We start from the raw sequence: 22,383 nt of genomic DNA, 5'->3' as shown, positions 1-22,383 counted from the left end.
CATCAATTTCTGGTAATACCATTTTGAGTTTCTTTTTTCTGTGGTCATCTCCATTTTTTAACTGTCTTCACAAAGTCTCAATAATGTTGTTCACAATCGATATGCCCATCGCCAGACACATGATACAGAGGTAACGTGACTCTTTGAGTCATCCCTTCCCAGCTGTATAAAATTACAGAACACAGTTTCTGCCATTTAAGTATTTGATTTCACAAATAAAAATAAATATTACTTGCTAAATTAATTAGGAGCAGATAATATAAACTAGCTTAAGGATCTTTTCAACTTTATTTTGAATACAGTATTGGTTTGATGTTTCTGGCTTTGACAGTTTGTTCAGTCTCTTTCTTTAGCTATTCTACTCTAAAACCACTTTTTTTATCCACAATGCTAGGGAGCAATCCAGAGAGAAATGGGGGCAGAAGGCAAATACCAAAGCAAAGAGTTATGGCAAAGTTTACCTCTTAAACCCCTCTCAGTTGACTGCACTAATTATTGCCAGAACACTTGGTAGAAATTGATACACTACACTTTCTTAAGGGGACAAAAAGGGTGGAATTAGGGCAGGGCTAGAATCAAACTCTGAAACGTGCATGATAATAAGCAGATACAGTAGGCTCTAGTAGCCTACTACCCAGATTAAGTCGGTTTGAGACTGTACGTAATTATGTATGGGAACTGTACATAAACATTTGGTCAAATTTAGCAAGATGGCTATTTAAATAGGTGGCACTGTTGTTTTATTCTACAGTAGTTGCAATTTTAAATGCAGAAAATGCTTATAGTTGAAGAATTCCTGAATGGCAAGATGTCTAATCTCTGCCAAACTTTTCCTTGCTATTGAAATAATTGATAATCAATGTTCCATATTATATCTAGTAGCTTACTTTTGTTTTGAAACGTTAAGACTTTCAGTTTCAGTGCCACATAAAGGCTTCTCTTAACAGCAGCAACATTTTGGAGGATATTTTAGTGAATACACCAATCAGAGAAGTTACCTATTATACATGAAACTAGAATGCTTCAAGGAAGAAACTGGTCAGGCTTTAAATATCCTCAAGATAAACAGAGGACACTAAGATCAACTATGGGAACAAAATAATTTAGCACCAGTCTGATAATTCATCCTAGCTGCACATTTGCTCATGTCACAAGCATGATAATTATTCATAGAATGTTGTCTCAAATGGGTGTTCTAATAACAAGGGCTATAATTATCTGTGTTAGATTCAGTTGGAATTCCAAATCAGGTGGTGCTAAAAATTGTGCTAAACCAGCTATTAAACTGGTGAAAAGCAATATACTCAAATACACTCAAAAAAGTGGAGGATATTAAAGCATGGAGATTAGGATGGTCCACTTCAGTGTTCAAAAATCATCCGGGTTCACTTTATTTTCAACAACCAAACAAAATCACTGATTTGTGTGCAGCTTTAAGCTGAATGTTTTATTATAGGGAGCTTGATTACCAACTATAGCCTAGTCAAAAAGATCTCTTGAGTGTGACAATTTGTTTTCTATGATGTATTTTGCTTCTGTTATTATTTCTGCTGTAAACTCCCTTACTATCTTAATTTACCAGTATATCAAGTGGAACAACAAAATGACAGCTTACTTATCTCTGATCCATTGTTTTAAAGCAGGCCACTGTTATCAGCAGGAAACCTGCTGGTAATAATAGAAACAATATTTAACCCTTTTCACTTTTGTTTTACTTTTAAATACTTGTTCACCAAAATTAGACCCCAAATATCATCCTTTTTTCTACTCTTTAAAGCTACCTAATAATAGTGTAGAGCCTTGAGTGGCTGGAACCAATTTTGGAAGCAGCAGGCATGAGGGAAGATCCAGTCTTGTACAATCCATCATGGGGTCTCTTGCACACATACCAACACTTACTCACTCCAGGCCACTTCAGAGTTGCTAATCAAAATAAATAGATTTGTACAGATTACGAGAACTGTAAGAATGGTGTGAAAAATATGGAGCAATTCAGAAGAGATGAGACTATTAGAATGAAGTGGAAGTTTTCCTGAAAAATCATTTTCAAAACTTTTTGGGGCCTTTAAAATTAAAAAATATTAAAAATATACAAATAAATGTGCATTAAAATATTTGAAAATCGCAATTTTGATTGCTGACTTAATTTCCATTTTATTCAGGCTGTGCTTAGGTTGAGGTGATGGTGGTAGCACTATCATAAAATGGCATGCTATTTTTTAAAAAGTATTATCAAATGAAAAGCATATAAACGACCAAGTAAATATGGATTACGTTTTAAGTCCACAGAAAAACCAGTGTCTTAGATGACACAGGTTGACCAGCCTAACAGGCAGAATAGACGGTTCCTTACCTGGCCTTAAAGCCCTTTTGGAAACACATGGATGGACAAGCATTTGCTGAAACCTTTTCCTGCTGGGAGGCCATAATAACAGAAGAGCAGCGGGAGACTGCCTCCTATCTCTGCTTGGGAGGTCTTCTGCCTGACGTGGAAGTGCTTCCATTGTGCATTGCTGTGGCACAATAAGTATTCCTGGGTTCATCATAAAAGAAGCCATATCACCGCAGTCTACATTTCCTTCACCTCAATTCAGTGTCAGCAAAGTGCCACTGCTGTGAACACAATTGACAGAACACCCTGCAAGATTTTATGAGTATAACGCCTTTCTTTATTTGAATTAAATGGGCATGCTTGGGAGATATTTGATTCCATGCCTTTTGTTATACAGTAGATTAAAGCAGGCCAGGTATTGTCTACTTCCTGGGTTACAGAAAGCATTCCAGAAATAACTGGACCCAGGCATAATAGCTGTTTCTCTTTTCAAAGACAGACAGTTCTTTTTAAATATAGCTATAGAATCACTTTCAAATCTACTATCATGTATACATATTACAGTTCAATTCTTACTTGCATGATGCAGGCCAAACATACAGCACCTCAACACCAGTGTTGATGGGCAAAATTCATGTTTTTTGCAGTGAATACGCTGTGTTTGCCAGTGACCTTGTTCAATGAATATTTTCCTGGAAATTAGCCATGCAGCTGACTGATGCAAACATTTGTTTTTTTTTGTTCCAGCGGCCCATGATGTTTTGCAAGGTTATTATGCCTTCAAATTGCAGTAATCCGAGTAGTGGGATAAAGGTGAGGAGGAAAAGTTGCAAAAACATTTAAACACGTGGAAAAATACTGCAAATGTGTTTTTGTATTTGTGTCTTAAATGTAATGAATTTTTGTATGGACTTGTATGTGACCTGTAAGTAATATCAATGCTTACTCCTTTAATAGTATTACCCAGTATGGCGTACAATTCATGCAAACAGGAAGGAGTGAAACGTCCATGTGCTTTATTGTTGTGCTTATATGGTAACTTGAGCAGTAAACACCAGAAAGTATTAGTGAAAAAAAACAAACTCAGGCTTTTCGGCCTGAGACAGGTTAGTACCTGCTGTCACCTACGCTTCATGTCTGCCTCTGTCTGCAAGAAATTTTACTGTATTGATGCTTAATTCTCTTAATTTTACCTTAGGGAGGCACAACAGCTCACATCTAAAGTCACATTTTTAGCCACAATAATTGGTCCAGAGTAGTTTGCAGATGTTTCCCTTGCAATCTAGAGACATCTAAAAGACTATTATAATCCTCTCAGAACTAGTTCAGTTATTCTTTCCCTTTGACTTCAGTGCATTTAGCTGATTTTGGTGAAGTTCACAAACCTTTCTATAATTTTATCAAACTCAGCCAATACATCAATGTTTTACTCACCCCTAGCCCCCACTCTCCAATGCAATGATCAGCAATATTACCAGTGCAACAGTTACCTACAGAACCGACATTATACTTAGTACATTGTACTTACTCATTTATAAACAGCATTTGCTACACAGGGATCATCAGCAAATATAGCATTTTCTTTTTGATTAGATGTGTATTACTTCAGCCCCTCATCCCAAAAATGATCTGGGATGACCTGCCAGAAAGGTGGTGGCATAATTCACATCCTAAAGTGGAAAACAGAAATTTTACATTTGTTGCTTTAGTAAATGAATAATCAGAAATAGATGACATATGGAGAATGGAGAAAGTTCATGGGTTGATTTCTTCACTATTGATACAACTCTTATGTGAAGAAGAAAACCCTAAATTGATAATAACTAAAACGACAGTGTGAATGAAGAAGCCAACAATACAGTATGAGCCACAATCAAAGAACCTTTAAACAAAACAATCAAATGCCATGACTTAAACAATCCATCAGGAACTGAAGGAAAATTATCTGTATATACTGGAACTTGAAGAGCAGCTTAAAGAACATTTGATAGGCACAGCACATTCATTGGGTATGACCCATATCCTTTTGTCCTAATTAGCTGGCAATGCACTTTTGATTCATTGCACGTAGCAAAGGAAGACCTGGTACTTCTTTGCTTTCATGACTGGCTGGAAACAGGATAAAAAGCTGTGGCCACGTCCATAGGTTACCTCTAACACTCAGTTCTACTTGTAAGATTTTCATATATGTAGTTAGTAGATGCCCTGTAATCCATTGCCTGCTTGTTCATAAATGTTTTTTTGCCTAAAGTATAGTTGCTGAAAGAACAGGATGGGGTTTCTAGTAAATCTGAACAGGATAAATCAGGTACCAAAATTAATTGGCTAAACCTCAATCTGAAGGATATTATAACATGAATAATTTCTGTCACAAACAGCACTATTGATTTCAAAATGTAAAGCATAAAGTGTTATGTATCAACCTATATATACTTTGAAGATTCCTGATTACAGTACTAGCTGTGTTACTCATTTAAAATGAGTTGAAATTTAAGTTATCAATGTTGACCTCAGCGTTAATATTTGTATTGCAGCATGCAATGCATATGTCTCTGTTATATGACATTTGGTATGGCATTTATAAAAGCAGACTTAATGTTTGCGATGCTCCATCTATTGGAATGACAAAAGCAGTGCATTTTATTCTTAAAAATATTTATGGTGCACCACCTTTTAGAATGACAGAGACATAGGTAGGCAGTGGTGTAGTGGTTAAGGCTTTGGACTTTGATACTGACACAGAGTGACCTTGAGCAAGCCACTTGACCTGCCTGTGCTCCAATTGGAAAAGCAAAATAAATTTAACCAATTGTATCATAAATGTAGTAAGTTGCCTTGGATAAAGACTTCAACCAAATAAATAAATGTAAACCTAACCTACACCTATCCTTTTATTAAGATAGATAGAAATGAATTCATAACAGAAAAAAAAACTGCTCAAAATCCTTTAATCCATTTCAAGGTCATGGGGGAAAGCCTAACCCAGCAGCGTTGGACATAAAGCAGGAGCAAACCCTAAAATGGAAAGCAGTCGATAACAGGCCCCATTTATGCACACACCCAGTTTCACACAGAGCCAATTTTTCAAGGTTATAACATTTAGATGAAGTACTCACACTACCACAATAAATGTTTAATGATCTTTTAGCAACTTACGTGTTTAAAATTCTATTAAATGTTTGAAATATAAAGGAAAAACAAAAACCATTAGAAATGTAGACTACACATTTTAGCACACCGGCTCATGTTGCAGTTGATGTAATCATATCCATTTACCACACACTACTAAAGCAATGATTTACAGAAATTATACCTTTTGAAGCTAATTCCTTTCCTAAAATAAATATCCATCTGTTTGCAATAGGAAAGGAATGTAAGGCATATTTACTGGCAATAGAGCTTATTATATGCTAAGTATACTATGTCATACTTTAACTTACATCAGCACTTATGTTTTAGTTCTGATTCATCATTCATCTTATTTTTCTTACTGAGTAAAACAAAAACGTTCCTCTGATTAATTTTTTATGTGAGTCAATATGAAATATGAATAGAAATAGAAATAATGGATAAAATACAATCAACCCAAATGCAACAGTCAAGCTTACTACTGAATTTCAAGAGATGTACCAGAAGCAACAAGTCATAGACTTCCAACAAATGATAAATTATTTGTATTCAACAAGAAGCTAAATATGCTAAAAAACAGAAAGAAACAGTTCATAGGAAGTGTCCTGTGACTTTCATCAAAAGAGTCAATACTGCCTATACATAAATAAAGACACACATACAGTATACACATACTTACTTATATGCACTCTCTCTCTTTCTTTATATGTATACTGTATAATATATGTATATATAGCATATACACACACACGCACACATACATTTTCTTATGTTACAGACTGCTAAAATAATTTCAGACTTCATTAATTTCCCCCATTATACAACATTCTATACCCCAGAATGACAAAGTGAAAACATTCTTTCAGGAATTTGTGCAAATTAAGAATAAGAAACTCATTGATGTATACAGATTCTTTACTAAAACACTTAAAATTTGGCTCATGTATATCCTATTCCATTCATCATTACTAAAATCTTTCTACACCAGTTAGGCTATAAAGTCCACTTGTGGTCTATTCAATTAATTGTACATGATTAGGAAAAGTGCATACCTGTCTATATATATATATATATATATATATATTGTGAACGCTGGCCCCAGCACAGACAGACAGACGACATATTTTGCACCACACACTGTTTATTACAATATATACAAGTTATAAATTCACGTGCACTCACGAAACCCCAGTGCCTTCAGCACCGAATCCCCCAAAAGTCCAGGGCCCACAGTCTCTGTGCCTTTCCTCTGGCCGCCTCCTGTCCTCTCTCCAGCTCTGTCTTCTGCCTCCCGACTTCCACCAATGACTGGAGGGAGGCGGCCCCTTAAATAATGCCCCCGGATGAGCCCCAGGTGTTTCCGGCCTCTTCTCCTTAGCCACACCCCAGCGTGGCGGAAGTGTCGGCTGCTTTTCTGGCGGCTCTCCGGGCGCCACACAAAGTCTTCCCCCCGGCACTTCCTGGTGTGGCGGAAGTGCCGGGCTCCCGGGATAATTAGGCACCGGGGCGCCGCCTGGTGGTGGCCACGGGTCCCTACAGGGCTGGGCTTCCAAGCCCTGTACCCGAGGCCCCCTGCCTAACCAGGACGGACGCCCCCACTCAGTCTGGAGGAGGTACACGCCCTCCTCCGGTCTTCCAAGGCGTCCCGGCCGGGCTCCATCCCCGGCCAAAGACCACACAGGGTAAACCGGCATCAGGGCGCCGCCTGGCGGTGACCACGGGTCCCTACAGGGCTGGGTTTCCAAGCCCTGTACCCGTGGTCCCCAATATAACCAGAACGGACGCCCCCTCGCGGTCTGGAGGAGGCACAAGCCCTCCTCTCCTCCTCCTGGGTCCCACAACTGACAATATGCATTAGAGCAAAACCTAAGCCATGAGGTCAAAAGAATTGTCTGCAGAGCTTGGAAATCCTGCACTGAAGGTTCCCAAGAGCACAGGGGTCTCCATAATTCTTAAATTGAATACATTCTAAACAATCAGGACTCATCTAGAGCTGAGTGCCCAGTCAAACTAAGCAATTGGGTAAGATTGGCCTTGGTAAGAGAGGTAAAGGAGAACTGAATGGCCAGTGTGGCTGTGGTGATGGGAATAACCTCCAGAAGGCCAAGCATTACTGCAACATTTCACTAATCTGGTATTTATGCCAGTGACCAGATGACATAGATGGAGATTGTAAAAAAGGCACCTTAACAACTCTCAGACTATGAGAAATAAAGCTGTTTGCCTTCCGTTCTAAGAATCATATCTGAAGGAAACCAGACACCATTCATCACCAGCAAAATACCATTCTAACTGTGAAGCATGGTGGTGGCAACTTCATGCAGTGAGGTTTGTATTTTAGTTTCAGGGACTGGGAGATTAACTAGGGTTGAGGGAAAGCTAAACAGAGCAAACAACAGAAATATCCTTAACCGAAACCTGCTACAGACAGCACCGGATCTCAGAATAGGCAATGACCATAGGCAATAGAGGGACAATGACTATAAGCACGAAGTCAAGACAACATAGGAGTAACTTAGGGTCAACTTTGGGAATGTCCTAGAGTTGCCCAGCCATACTGGGACTTGAACCTAATTGAGAGACCTAAAAATAGCTCTCCACTGACAGTCCATTCTATCTGACAGAACTTGAAAAGATCTGCAGAGAAGAACAGCAGAAAATCCCCAAATCCAGATTTATGAAGCCTGTTGCATCAGACCCAAGAAGATGTATATATTAATGCACAGTAAGATTAATTATGTAGAAGTGGAGAGTATATCTTAAATTTTGTTAAAAATAAAGCTTAAAGCCACTACAGAACTAATGGGCAACCGGACTGCCCCGCATGCAATGCCTTTTATAAACTATTAACATGTCACAGAAAGAAAATACCTATAATTCAAACTAGAATTTCAGGATTGGGATTCATAAGAATTAATGATTTTGCTCATTTATGTATTTACAGTTCTGATTGAAAGGTTGTGAACCTCTACTGCAGTTTTTAATACACAGTTCTCTAGTTATGTGTATAAATGTGCCACAGGTGATATGTGCCTACCTAGACAGCTTAACATTGTAGTAATAATGATTACCTTGTATTTTTATGGTGGATGTTAGGTTAACCTGAACATTGATTTAACTTTTATTTCCTCCTATATTTATACTGTACTGTTATAGTGTTAAAATATGATAAAAGTATAGGAAATGGTTTGATGAATTGATTTTATGTTGATACAACATTCTCATCATCTAGGAAATCTGCAACAACAAATTAAAAAGGCAAATAAAATGTGGGGTCATATTGTAAAATAAAATTATATAATGGACTAGTGAGACCACATCTGGAGTGCAACACAGTTCAGACTACATTACAGAAAACACAGCATTAAAAGCTGTGCAGAGAGGAGCAATTTAGCGTATTCCTGGATTAAACAACATTTCCTACTCTGACAAGCTAAGGCAATAAAACCTCTTTAGTTTTGAACATAGAAGCGTGTATAGGAGTCATCCAGGTCTTCAAAATTCCCAAAGGCATCAATAAAGTTGATCCAGCATAATTACTTCTATTAAATAATGAATCATATACATATATATCATATATAAAGAAGAGTGCATTTGATATTGAAGCCAAGATGCACTTATTTAAACAAATAGTCATGCAAATTTGGAACAAATTACCAAGTGTCTCAGTTTAGGAATTTGCTCATGGAGGCACTCTCTGAACTCTGGGCACATGTCCTTCCTGAGGCAGCGGCAGATATTAAACACTTAGAGCAGGGTTCAATACTAGCCTGTTCTGTCTCTTTGCTGAAGAAGAATTCTGTCAGCCAGTGGCTTATCAGCCTGTTAACTATGACAAAGTAAACTGTCTCTCAGCCTCACAGTTTTCAGCCCACGAGTAACACTAGCCCTTATGTAAATTTGGACAAGACATCATTAGTCTATGCCCAGGAATTCTCTCAGAAAGACACTGCTATTGTTACTACTCCCAAATGTATGGATCAAAGTTCAAACTTCTTACGCCCTTATATTTTATGATCTATGCTTTGAAAACTAGTTCTATGATTTTTATTTACCAATGAAGTATACCTAACTGTTTATATTTGCAGGTGGTCTGTTTCAGACAAATGTACAAAGGTTTCATTTCTAGAAATATAGTCTGAAAAAAACGTAATTATTAATTATTCTGAATTGTGTTGCTGGACAGACTTGGGGCCTCATGTATAACGCTGTGCGTAGAACTCGTACTATAACATGGTATAAGCACAAAAGCGGAAATGTGCGTACGCACAGAAAAATCCAGATGCAGGAATCTGTGCGTACGCCAACTTCCACGTTCTTCCGCTACATAAATCCTGATCAGCATGAAAGTAATGCTCGTGCACGTGCCTGCTGTCCTGCCCCAACTCCTCCCAGAATTACGCCTCTTTGACTATGCAAATCAATATAAATAGCCCTTAAGCTCAGCCTTCAGTGAAAAGACAATGGAAAATGCACAGGGGAAAATATAAGAATTTCAGCTAATACCAAGTGGAGGCAAGGAAAAACTTACTATTTGTTGGTATAAGCAGTGGTATAATCAACAAAAGCCCACTGTCTGAGTAGTATATGAAAGCCTATTAGGGTAAAGAGAAAAAAAAATAGGCACACACTGGGAAAAAAGCACGAAATGTCAACTTTAATCTCTAAATTTCCACTTTAATCACGTAGTTTATTTTGTCATTAAAGTAGAACATCATAAACTTCATCTTAAAACCGTTTAATTTACTAGTTTCGCAAATCCCATCATAACTAAAGTAGCATGTTAAATGCTTTGTTTTGTATTTGATCTTCTATTTGCTCTATGTGTGTGAATCACTATGTGCTTCTGCGCATTCTCTTTCTCTGACAGGACACACAATCCATTACATTCATAATATTACAGCTCTCTGAATAATTAAAATACTGAGATGTATATGTGATATCTTTTTCATGATGATAGGAATGTTATTAAACATGGGAACGAGGTGGCGCAGTGATTGTGCGTGACCTTCGATGAAATTATTGCAGCAGTACTCTCTCTTTCAAACATACTAACCTCCAATTCCTGTCCTTACTTTTCTTTCTCCAAATACCCAATCTCTACACAATCAGCTCTGTAATAGACGTTAAGCCATCTGTAAGCTTACAAAGACGATTCTTCAAAACTTTTAAGGAACATTGAAATATCTTCATAGTACGTGTTTAATTATTCTATTTATCTATCCTTCCAGTGTCGCGCCAGCCTCAGTAAATATACAGCATGAGGCAGGAACAATACATGAACTTGCTAGTACTGCGGCACAGTGTCCTCACATGTTTAATTATTAACAATACAGATTATTTAAATGAAGTTAAAGTTTTATCTGTATAATATAATCAACATATTTTGCTGCATTTCATCTTAAAAATGATATCGTCATCATATGTACAGTAAATACGCGCTTTATAAAGTGGCGCAGGTTGTGCAATATTATAACTGTAATGCAAGTTTACAGTGAGGTGATTGTAATTACAAGTACAAACATTTCTACAAGGAGCACTTGATGGACTGATTGACTGTGTTTAAAGTTCTTGGGATGAAACTGTTCTGAACTGAGAGGTCCGTACGGGAAAGTCTCTGAAGCGTTTTGCTATGGCTGAAGCAGCGTGTGCTTGATGCTGTATCCCGATAAGCTGCAGTGAGAGTAATATGGAAAAAGATGATCCGCTGTGGCAACTCTTAATGGGAGCAGCTGAAAGAAGAAAAAGAAGGTGCAGTGAGAGTAACAATGCTAAAGCAGTTATGGTATTTAGAATACTATGGCTATTCCCTGGACCATTATATTGTTACAGGTTAATTACAATCAGATGCATTACACTAATAAACAATATGCGGTTAGTTTTCGTGTATTTAGAAAGCCACATCAGGAATGTGGATCTAAGAAAGAAAGGGTAACCACACAGGAACAGTATCACTGCTTTGACGCTGGGTGCCACCAGTCTGCAAAACCGAGCACAGAACTTGCGTATGACAGGGTATGAGGTACCGTGTAAATGTGCGTGGCTTTTCGTCATTTTTAGGTTTTATACATCGCGATTTGAACGTGGAAACGTTCGTACGCAACATTTCTGTGCATACGCACCGTTTATACATGAGGCCCCTGGTCACCAAATAGAACAGATTTTGTTTACAGATATTTTTCTATGATGATGATGATGACAATAAGTGCACCTAGTGCACAATTGACTGTGAATGACCACAGAGATGGTATGCTTCTGTGACTGCTTTAGGGCCTTGGATGTCGAGTGTTATAGATCTACGTTGAAATCACTGCTCAACAATCTATATATATATAATTCACTAAGGCAAGACACCCATGGAAAGGTAAGACACCCATGGAAAGCACGCCGGAAGGGGCATGGATTCACTAAGCCGCCGACAAGTAAGAAGCCCATGGCGCACGCAGGAAGGAGCCATGCCCACCAACTCTAAGACCATTGGATACGACGACAACTCACATAACCACGCCCACCAACTCAGACGCAATTACACAGGAAAAACGACGTATTTATGTTTGTCTGTCGTAGAGTCCACATGCACCTCTGAGCCACGTTGACTGTTCATAGAGGCATGTTTCTTGCGGAAGTGAATCGCTATATACAGTGTGTAAAACAGTTTGCGAGGGGTATCCCATGGGATCCTTAAAACAATCCTTTAAAACTAAGGTTAGAACACAATGAAGGAAGCAGTCTTTAAAAACCAATAAGCCCTGTGCCTCTGTTTCATTACCGTCTCTCCTGCTTCACCAATGCAGGCCCTGCAACACTCGAGACGCTCTCTCAGCAGCTGACCTTCTCTATGCCTGACCGGTTCACACAGAGGCAGTGCGAGAGAAAGCCGCGCACACACACACACAGGCAACGCCAGAGACAGACAAAGGCACACACACAGGCAGCTGGTGGGCGGGTCTCCGTCAGTTTCTCTTGCGGGTGGGCACATGACCAGGCGGTGTGTATGCTTCGAGAACGAAGGTGGACGTGGCAGGACTATCTAAGAACGGCATGTTTGTCACGGATGTAAATCGCTGTATGCACCATGTAAAACAGTTTGTTTGTCGCGGATGTGAATCACTGTATGCGGCATGTAAAACAGTTTCCAAGGGATTTCCCATGGTCTTACAGTTGGTGGGCGGGTCTCTGTCAGTTGCTCTTGCGACCGGGCACATGACCAGGCAGTGTGTATGCTTTGAGTGCGGGGGTGGACGTGACAGGACCATCTAGGAAAAATCATGTCGCGGATGTGAATCGCTGTATGCGCTGTGTAGAACAGTTTGCGAGGGGTGTCCCATGGTCTTACAGTTGGTGGGCGGGTCTCTGTTGGTTGCTCTTGCGAGCGGGGACATGACCAGGCAGTGTATATGCTTCGAGAGCATGGGTGGACGTGATAGCACCATCTAAAGAGAATCATATTTGTCGTGGATATGATTCGCTGTATGCGGCGTGTAAAATAGTTTGTTGCGAATGTGAATCACTGTATGCAGCGTGTAAAACACTGTATTGTATGTTGCCCTCTCCAGAGTTAAATCTTTTCATTCACCTACAGTCGTATCCTCAAAACCAACCCCATTTGGACAACTGTGTCTTTCAGGAAGTGTTCACGACGCGGATTGGCTAGTTATTTTGAAAAGTCCTGCTTCCTGAAAAGTTTTTGCTGATTTTGACAGGTACCTCCTGGGTATGCACAAGTATTGTTTTGGTTTTACGGCATCACGTAGTAACTCTGAGAAATAGACATTTATATGTTTACTGACAATAACGTATTTAGTCACGTTTATGTTTCACATAAGCTATAAATTTAACAGGATTAAAAGTGTTTTGCTCCTGATTTTCTTTTGTATTCAATGTCTGGTGCCTCTCGTTGCAGTATCCAACAGTAGTCAGTAAGCATTGACAGATTCCATTTGCCCTGGCATCGTTTCTCCATCGTAGCAATGTCCTGGTGAAACCTTTCATCGTGTTCATCACTGACAGCACCGAGATTTGCGGGGAAGAAGTCCAAGTGTGAGTGAAGGAAATGAATCTTGAGTGACATGTGCACTTCATTGTCTTGTATGCTTTGAGACGTTTGTCTACCAGCTGAATGTAGTTTGGGGCTCTGTAATTGCCCAGACAATTGTCAACAACGTCTTTGAAGGCTTTCCAAGCAATTTTTTCTGGCCCAACTAACAGATCTTCAAACTGCTTGTCATTCATAACATGTCTGATCTGGGGGTCAACAAAAATGCCCTCTTTGATCTTGGCATCAATTATTCATGGGAACATCTGTAATAAATAACGAAAACCTTCACCTTCCTTGTTCAGTGCTTTCACAAAATTCTTCAAGAGTCCCAGATTTATGTGACGAGGAGGCAAAAATATCTTTGCCGTGTTGACAAGCGATTCATGAGCCACATTTTTCTGTCCTGGAACCAACTTTTTACGGAGTGGCTAGTTCTGTCGAGAATAGTGTGACTCTTTGGCACGGCTGTCCCATTCATAGATGAAACAACAGTACTTTGTATAGCCAAGCTGCTGTCCTTGTAACAGAGCAACGACTTGTACCTGCTATACTGGACGTGTTTCAGGAACAGTTCCATATTCTCATACATTTCTTTCATGTGTGCTGCATAGCCAACAGGTACTGAAGGATAAACGTTGCCATTGTGTAGCAGAACAGCTTTCAGGCTTAACATTGATGAATCAATGAAGAGATGCCACTCTTTCGGGTTGTGATCACAACCCAAGACTGAGAACAATCCTTCAATGTCACAACAGAAAGAGAGACTGTCGACTTGTGCAAAAAATTTGGTTATATCATGATGACGGCCTTGAAACACAGAAATTTTCGTACCCAGTGACAGCAAACACCATTTCTGGGTCTCGAACCCAGCTGCTCGGCTTTTGCTTTTGACAGACCCAAATCTCTGACCAAATTGTTCAATTCAGACTGTGTTATCCGATGTGGATTGCCTGATGAGCACGGTTCAAAATCCAGGTCAATGTCACTGTCAGTACCCTGCATTGCAGTTTCTTCATCTGGTTCGTCTAAGGTCCAGTCCTCTGGTGGTTTTGGAATTGGAAAACTGTCGTCATGTGGCACGGGTGTCTTTGCTGAAGGCAGATTAGGATATTCAATTGACTTCTTGTTTTTGGCAGAGAAACCAGACACATTAGTCAAACAGAAGTAACAGTCCATCACATGGTCTTTCTGTTCTCGCCATATCATCGGAACAGCAAATGACATCGTCTTTCGAGTGCCTCTGAGCCAGGCTCTCAGACTGACAGCACATGTCGCACAGAAAATGTGAGGCGCCCATTCCTTGTCTTGATCACCAATTTTGTAGCCGAAATACAGATGATAAGCTTTCTACACAAGAGCAGTCATCCAACGTCTCTGAGACGCAAGTGTATATTCGCCACAGATATAGCAGAACGTATCGCGGCTGTTACATTGATGAGACATAATGCCCGACATCAAAACGTCTATAGCATCAAGCTTACTCACTGTTATATTGCTACAGATACTATACATTACTGTACTGATACGATACATGCATATTAACTATCTATATAAACCAAATGAGCAGGATCAGTGTATGCAAGCCACCTTTATAGCATGCTGAGACAGCGTCAGGCTCGTTCAGACCTGCCCAGGCATGTCTAGGATGTCAACTTCCACAGAACAGCTTCCAACCTAGCTTGATTCCATGCCTGGACATGCCCAGGCTGCACAAACCGTTGTTGATAAGTCACTTACAGGAGCGAAAATGTTTGGATACAAATATAAGAAAAAATCATCACAAAACTGAAGAAACGGTATGTGATGGGTAAATTTTCATGTGATATTTGTGATCAGCACCCAAAAATGTATATGAAACATCGAACAGTGTTCAAGAAGCAAAAACTTTGTTGTGCAGTGAATTTACCCAATACTGCACATTTTTCCTGTTCCAAGTTTGATTATTTTCAATTTGCTTGGCCCAACTTTCCTTTCGTTAGCTTCACTGAACTTTCCATTTCATTGGGATGGCCTCCAGAGTAGTCTGTGTGGATAATGACCTGGATTTCTTATGCGGATGAGTCCAGACCATCTTAACCACCATTTGTTCATTTCATTGGCTATAGTTGGCAGTTTACAACATTGCTGTTGGGTGGCTTCCTTTTTTATTTGATCCCTTGGCATACAGTAATTCCAGGATTTGTAATCCCATAGACCAGGGTTATTTAACTCCAGTCCTGGAGGACAACAGTGGCTGCAGGTTTTCATTCTAATCGTTTTCTTAATTAGTGATCTGTTTTTGCCGTTAATTAACTTCTTTTGAATTAATTTTAATTGGCTTGGTTTTTAAGAAATGTTTCCCTGAATTTCTTCATCGTTCCTCTGAATTGCTTCATTCCTTTTCTTAAATGGCACCCAAACAGAAGTAAAATGTGAAGTGAGTGAGCCAACAGAAGACCAGCTAAGTCAGGGCCTCAAACTCCAACCAATTTCACTCCAACCAGTTGCTTAATTAGTCTCTGATTTTTGTTGTTAATTAAACCGTTCTTTAATTTCATGGCTTGTTGCTGCTCTCATTGTGCAATAGCAGACATTTCCGAAATTGTGGATTTTCTCTTTTCTAAGAGTAGATCAGCATTCCTGAGACCTTCACCTTTCTTTATTTTCAGATATTGTATGATGGTCACAGTTTGCTAGTCCTGTTTTGGCTCATTTTGTATCTTATTATTGTTTGGCTGCTAATTAAGGAAAAAGAAGCAATTGAGGGGTCTGAGTCTTCAAGAGCAAGTCATATAAAATGAATTCAAAAGAAGTTAATTAGCAGCAAAACCAGGTATCTAATTAAGAAAAAAGTTAGAATGAACACCTGCAGCCCCTGCAGCCACTGCAGCCCTCCAGGACTGGAGTTAAACACCCCTGCCATAGACTGTGTATTTGATATATTTATTTGTGAATGTCTGCCTGGAGAAGTATTCATGATTGAGCTCCATTAAAGTACAAGAGTCAATATTTGTGATAAAAGCACCTATATTTTTGTACACTTTGTACAGGAATTTTTGACTGTCATCATAGGTATTGTGCGAGAAAGCCAAATACTGTAGTAGCTGCACTAATTCAGCTTATTTTATAATTTTGAGTCTGTACCATGAAGCCAAGCTATATACATTGTTGTGCTTGCTCTAGCTACATACTGCTGAGATGTATGACTACTAGTGAAGGACTTTACAATACTGTGAATTCATGAGCATTCCAAATGGGTGCATGCATCTTTATTGTCACAGATGACATTGGTGACTTCCTTTCCATTGTCAGAAAAGACTGCAATGTACTCTGCCTACATGAGGTTTTTGATAAACTGTCCCTGGAAAAATTCAGTTCACTGTCTGTCAGTGAAAACTCTTTGCATGACAGCATCTTCTAACAGTGTTAAAATAATAATGGAAACAGGACACATCTGTGACATTTGAATAAGTAGAATGAAAAATCATTAGATAGTTCTTCTTTAATACATACCCTGATGCTTGAACCATCATAAATTGGTAGTAGGCAAAGAAAAATCAATAAATACTATGATGAGACATTTTCTACATCAAATTCATTCCACCATAACTTGTTACAGTGTTAATGTTTCATTGCAACATCTCTAGTTTAGATGGAACCCAGCCTGCTCTTCATGGGTCACTGTTTCTCTTCACCATTGGATTATGTGCTGAATTATCTCTATGAATACTTTCCTAGCAACTGAAAAGATCCTGAAATAGGTTTTCCACTTGTGGTTGTCTCCTTTCTTGAATATGCAGACTACAATAGCCTGATTCCATGTTTTTGGCCTTTTTCTATTGTCAGCTGAACTAGAGAGTGCAGTCATATAGTTTGCAGCATTTAGTGCTTCTGCTGTAACTTTGTCACTTTACCTTGCTTTAGTTGCTTTGATTTCTGTAATGCTAGGCTCAAACGCAGAAATCAGTATATCAAGGTAACCTTTGTTTGGTGGTTCTTCTGATTGTCCATATGGAGTCTTGTGACTGTATTGGGATAAAAAAATTAATTTGTTTATTTACCATTGATTGATCATATTTAAACATTCATCATATATAAAGACCTAGGTATGTTGATGATAGGCAGGGCAGAAATCCTTGATACATTAATTGACAGCTTTAGAAAACTTATGTGAAGTTTTCACTTTGTATTCTGGCTCTTCTCAAATTTTCATGTGCATTTTGTCTAAATACTTTTGTTGTCCTTCCACATCCCAGTGGAAAATGGCTAGATAGTGCCAGCTAGAATTGTTGCTCGCAGGGATACTTAGTCAGTCAAAACCAATATCTGTAGTATGCCAGTTTTGACTTGAGGCTAGGTGACTCGAGTCAAAGTTTTACAATTATCTATGTAAGATTGTGATTGCATCCATAGTCTGCTGTTGCATCACATAGAGGTCCTTAAATGATGTCCTCAATCAACTGAATGTTATACAACAATCCAGAATTGAAGTATTTTTCTACTTGGCACATCATATAAATGGGTGTTTCTGAGTATGGTGTAAGATTTTGTTTCAGATAAGCAGGTCATTTGCTGTAACAAGTTATAGCAGGTGTGAGCGGTTATCTTTTAGCTGTCCATGTCCACAATTTCCAGTGACATGTTCCCACCTATGCTGACTTGTCCCAATTCAAGTCTTCAATAATAATGATCATATTGTAGATCGTTATAATTACAGGATAAAGATATGAAGATTTCTATGTCTCGTGAGTTTCCTCCCACAGTCCAAAGACATACAGGTTAGGTGGACTGGCGATTCTACATTGGCCCTAGTGTGTGCTTGGTGTGTGGGTGTGTTTGTGTGTGTCCTGCGGTGGGTTGGCACCCTGCCCGGGATTGGTTCCTGCCTTGTGCCCTGTGCTGGCTGGGATTGGCTCCGGCAGACCCCCGTGACCCTGTGTTCGGATTCAGCGGGTTGGAAAATGGATGGATGGATGGATTTCTATGTCCCTGAATGACCAGGGGACATACAGTATGTGCTAAACCTTCAAGGCCTCTTTTAGTCCTGAATTATCAGAGCTATTTAAAAGACTGCATAATAATCCTCTGAAGGAAGACATACTAGATTGCTGTGTTATTAATGTGGAAAGTAAACAATTTTAGGAGCAGTATAAGAGCCATGTTTCATAAACATCATATTAGCACAAAGATGAAAAGGTTAGCATGGCAGACATTACATCTGACTCAAAGTTAAATGTTTAGTTTCTTGACATTGTAGAAGGAATAAAGATAACATAAATGGAAAGCAAATGATACATATCATAGATTTTTTAAGATAACTCATATTTTAGGATTTATACTGAGAAGTCAAAAGTGGAAGGGTAACTTTAGCATTTTACATGCCCTTTTGTTAATGCTATTTGTAGGTTGCAATTATCTCATCTTTAGAATGACTGTCAGATATACTGTATAATCATCAATGATTATTATTTACCCAAGTATTATCCTTATTTGACAATAACATAGCATTCTTAAATAAACCCATTTCAATTCAGGGTTGTGAGGAGTGGGGCTTATTCTGGTAATATCAGATTCAAGGCAGCAGTCAATGACAGGGATGGACATGTACGAACACAAACAGGGTCAGTTGATAATAATCCATTAACCTAACAAAAATATCTGACAAATATACAAATTAAAAAAAACACTGATTAAATCCATAATAGTAACACTGTACAACACCCTAGTACTAGAGTACCAAAGACAAAAAACACTCAGACATGGAGAGAAAGTGGAAAATCTACATAAATAAATCTAGGAGCAAGGCTCAATAAGGCCAGGATGTTGGACCCATGAGGCAGCATTTCTTAATTTAATAATACAGTAGAATCTTGATATGTCAGTATTAAGCAAGAGTTATTGCTGGCAGCTCAGTATTCAGTGTCAGATTTATTTAATTATCTTAAAGGAGTACAATTTGTGTCTGCTCCAGCATTTTGGCATTTGTCATTTTCCTCCAGCACAATATAATGATGTATTCTTTGAAGGGCTCACTAAGAATGCTCATAGGAGGAAGCAAATGATATTACCTACATTTTCCAAATGAATAATGTAGTATCACAAATATTAATTCACCTAAAGTAGAATATATCATTATGGAAAAAAGTTAACTTTCCAGTGTATTAAAGAGAAGAAGCAACAGTTTGCTGTTATGTTTGTCTTTTGGTGATGCCATTAGTACTGTATTCTATAGAGTATCTGAAGAAAGTTTATATAAAAACGGACAAATGTACAAGGGTCTAACATTTTTTAACAGTATTGTATGTGCCATCATTTTTTTGGATTTATTTGTTTGATACGGAATTTGAAATGTAATCTAAAACAGTGCATAATTACGAGACCTAATACACTTCTAGTCTGAAGTTGAACACAAGAATTAAGTTTGCATCCACACAAAAACCGAGTTTCACTGGTCTATGGAAAGAAAACAGAAAACAGCACAAAGCCAAACAAGGGTAAAGTGTTTTGAAGTATTTACACTGACTGTATAAAATGGAGGTCCTCAGAAGTGAGGGTGAACATGAAAGACCTGGCATCAACATCTGCTCACTGAAACACTCAGAAGATAACTCCTATTGTCCTGGTCTGCATTAAAATCACAAATTAGAAAAAATGCTTGTATACATATGTTTGTGGAGAGAGAAGTCACTGCTACAACATAGCTATTAATACACATCAACATAAACACTACTACTTTAAGATTATTAAGTGGATAGTTTAGCAAAATGCAAAGCAAATACAATGCAGGTATACTGTATATGACAAGGATACAAAGTGGCTTGTCCAGTTGTGATCCCAAATGAGAGCTGCAAGAGATGAAATAGTTGTAAGACAAAATACAGCAAATGTCACTGACCATTGTGAAAAATAATATACAGGGTGGTCCAGATCTAATTATGCAGATCCAGATCATCTGGATGACTTTGATTTATGCAGGGTGTGATTTAAATAAAGTTCTTCAGACAAAAATAAAGGTTTGGGGACCGTCCCCGTATATTGTCGGTGAGACAATAAGCAAAAATGATGATTCAAAGTCTTGAAATACAGTGAATGAATGATTCAGACAAAATGGCGTTTATATCTAAATGACAAAACATGTGACAAGAATTGGTTGGCAGTCTGGAAGCTTTAACAGGAAGGGATGTCATCAGGGTTGGCCGGAAGTGACTTCATCGTGGCTATCTTGAAAACCTGAAAGTTGATTTATTATTTCCCGTCTTAGTTTCTGTTGGCAAAAAGAGTTCAGGTAAGCACCACGTGACAACCCCTTATCTTGCGATGTTTCACTCACCTTTAGGCTCTCTGACTGCCTCCTAATCGCACATGTGTGACAGGGGACAATTCCAGTTTGGTGTGAAGACGATTCTTCATGTCGTCTGTTCTCACACTTCTCGATGGTCCCGGATTTTTCGGGTGATTTTCTATGTAATAAACTTAATAAGTTATAGCGTAATGAAAATTGCATAATTAGATCTGGACCACCTTATACAAACTGAATGGATAGAAAAACATATATAGAGTAAAACAGATGCATGTCACTGACTACCTCCTTCAGACTTGATTTAGGTGTATACAAAATGACATCTTAGATATTTTTAAAGACTTTCTTGCCATCCCCACTTTAAGGGTACTTGGAGAACACAAAAATAAATTTAATAATCATCTGTTACTGTATATGCCCAGAAGAACTTTGACCATTGTGGAGGATGCAGGCAAGACAATACACCGAAAAGTTATACTAGTGCAGACTCCACTTAACTGCCCCCCTCCCCACCAATTTAGCCTTTATAGTAGAATATTTGTTTGCTTGTTTCTTTCATATCAGACTTTGGCACATCAGAAAGTGAAACTCTGGTGGTAATTGGAGTTTGAATTTCACCTATGGATTAATGAAAAAAAAGTTTAAAGAAACACTGGTTTACTGATCCTTTCACTGATGTCAAGAGTGCTGTATTGGGTGTCTGATTTAAAAACTCTTTAGACTCTTTTGATAATGCAGAACCATATGCCTATCTAATATAATTATTTTGGAAATACTGTAAGTCCGTTTAATGGTCTAGTGCTATGCCCATGGTTGCTTCCCTTTTACCTTCAGCTTGAGGCACGTCAGATCTCTGCTTGAAACACTTTAGTTCAATGTTCTTCAGTTTTATTCAATGCTGCAGGTCTACGTTGCATTTTTGGGACCCAGGTTCACAAAATATTTTATTGGATTAGTATTCTCATACTACCAGGTTGTATTTTCCAGTGAGGCAACAACTCGGCAGCTGTAGATTTCCCATCCTGCTTACTTGCTGAATCCTGTTGAATTATTCCAACTGTTCCTTGCTCACCTGGTGTCTGTCCTTCCTTGTTTCTGGCCCTTTCACAGAGATAAATTTTAAATATCCAGTATGCTGAAGCCTCCTTGAGAAAAACGTCTTCATTCTTTAAATTAGTGCAAATAGTCAGACTGGATCACACTAAAAACTGTAGATTATTATGACATGTAAAGTATGTGGTGTGTACAAACAATTAGAATGCCACTGGGCTGTGCCTGAGAACTTTATGCATATTGATAGATCATTTTTCTTGTTTTTATTTATTTTTTATTTATTCATATATACAATATTGCTCTAAAGCAATTTAAGATGAAAACATTCAGGCAATCTATTTTAAACATATATGTAAAGAAAAGAACAATACATATTCTTTGACACTGCCTGGGTAACTTCTCTAGTTTTTGTCAATTCTTAGTTTTTTTGATCTAAATGTTTGTTTGGTGGCCCATCATTTGTACACTTTTTCTGGTGAATCCCTTCAAATCACCCAGCAGTTGTCTGACTTCATACTAACATACTAATGTTCCTGGTACCTTATTTCCATG

This window comes from Polypterus senegalus, chromosome 5 (assembly GCF_016835505.1).
Source record: "Polypterus senegalus isolate Bchr_013 chromosome 5, ASM1683550v1, whole genome shotgun sequence".
Classification (NCBI taxonomy): domain Eukaryota; kingdom Metazoa; phylum Chordata; class Cladistia; order Polypteriformes; family Polypteridae; genus Polypterus; species Polypterus senegalus.
This window is presented reverse-complemented; position numbering follows the sequence as displayed.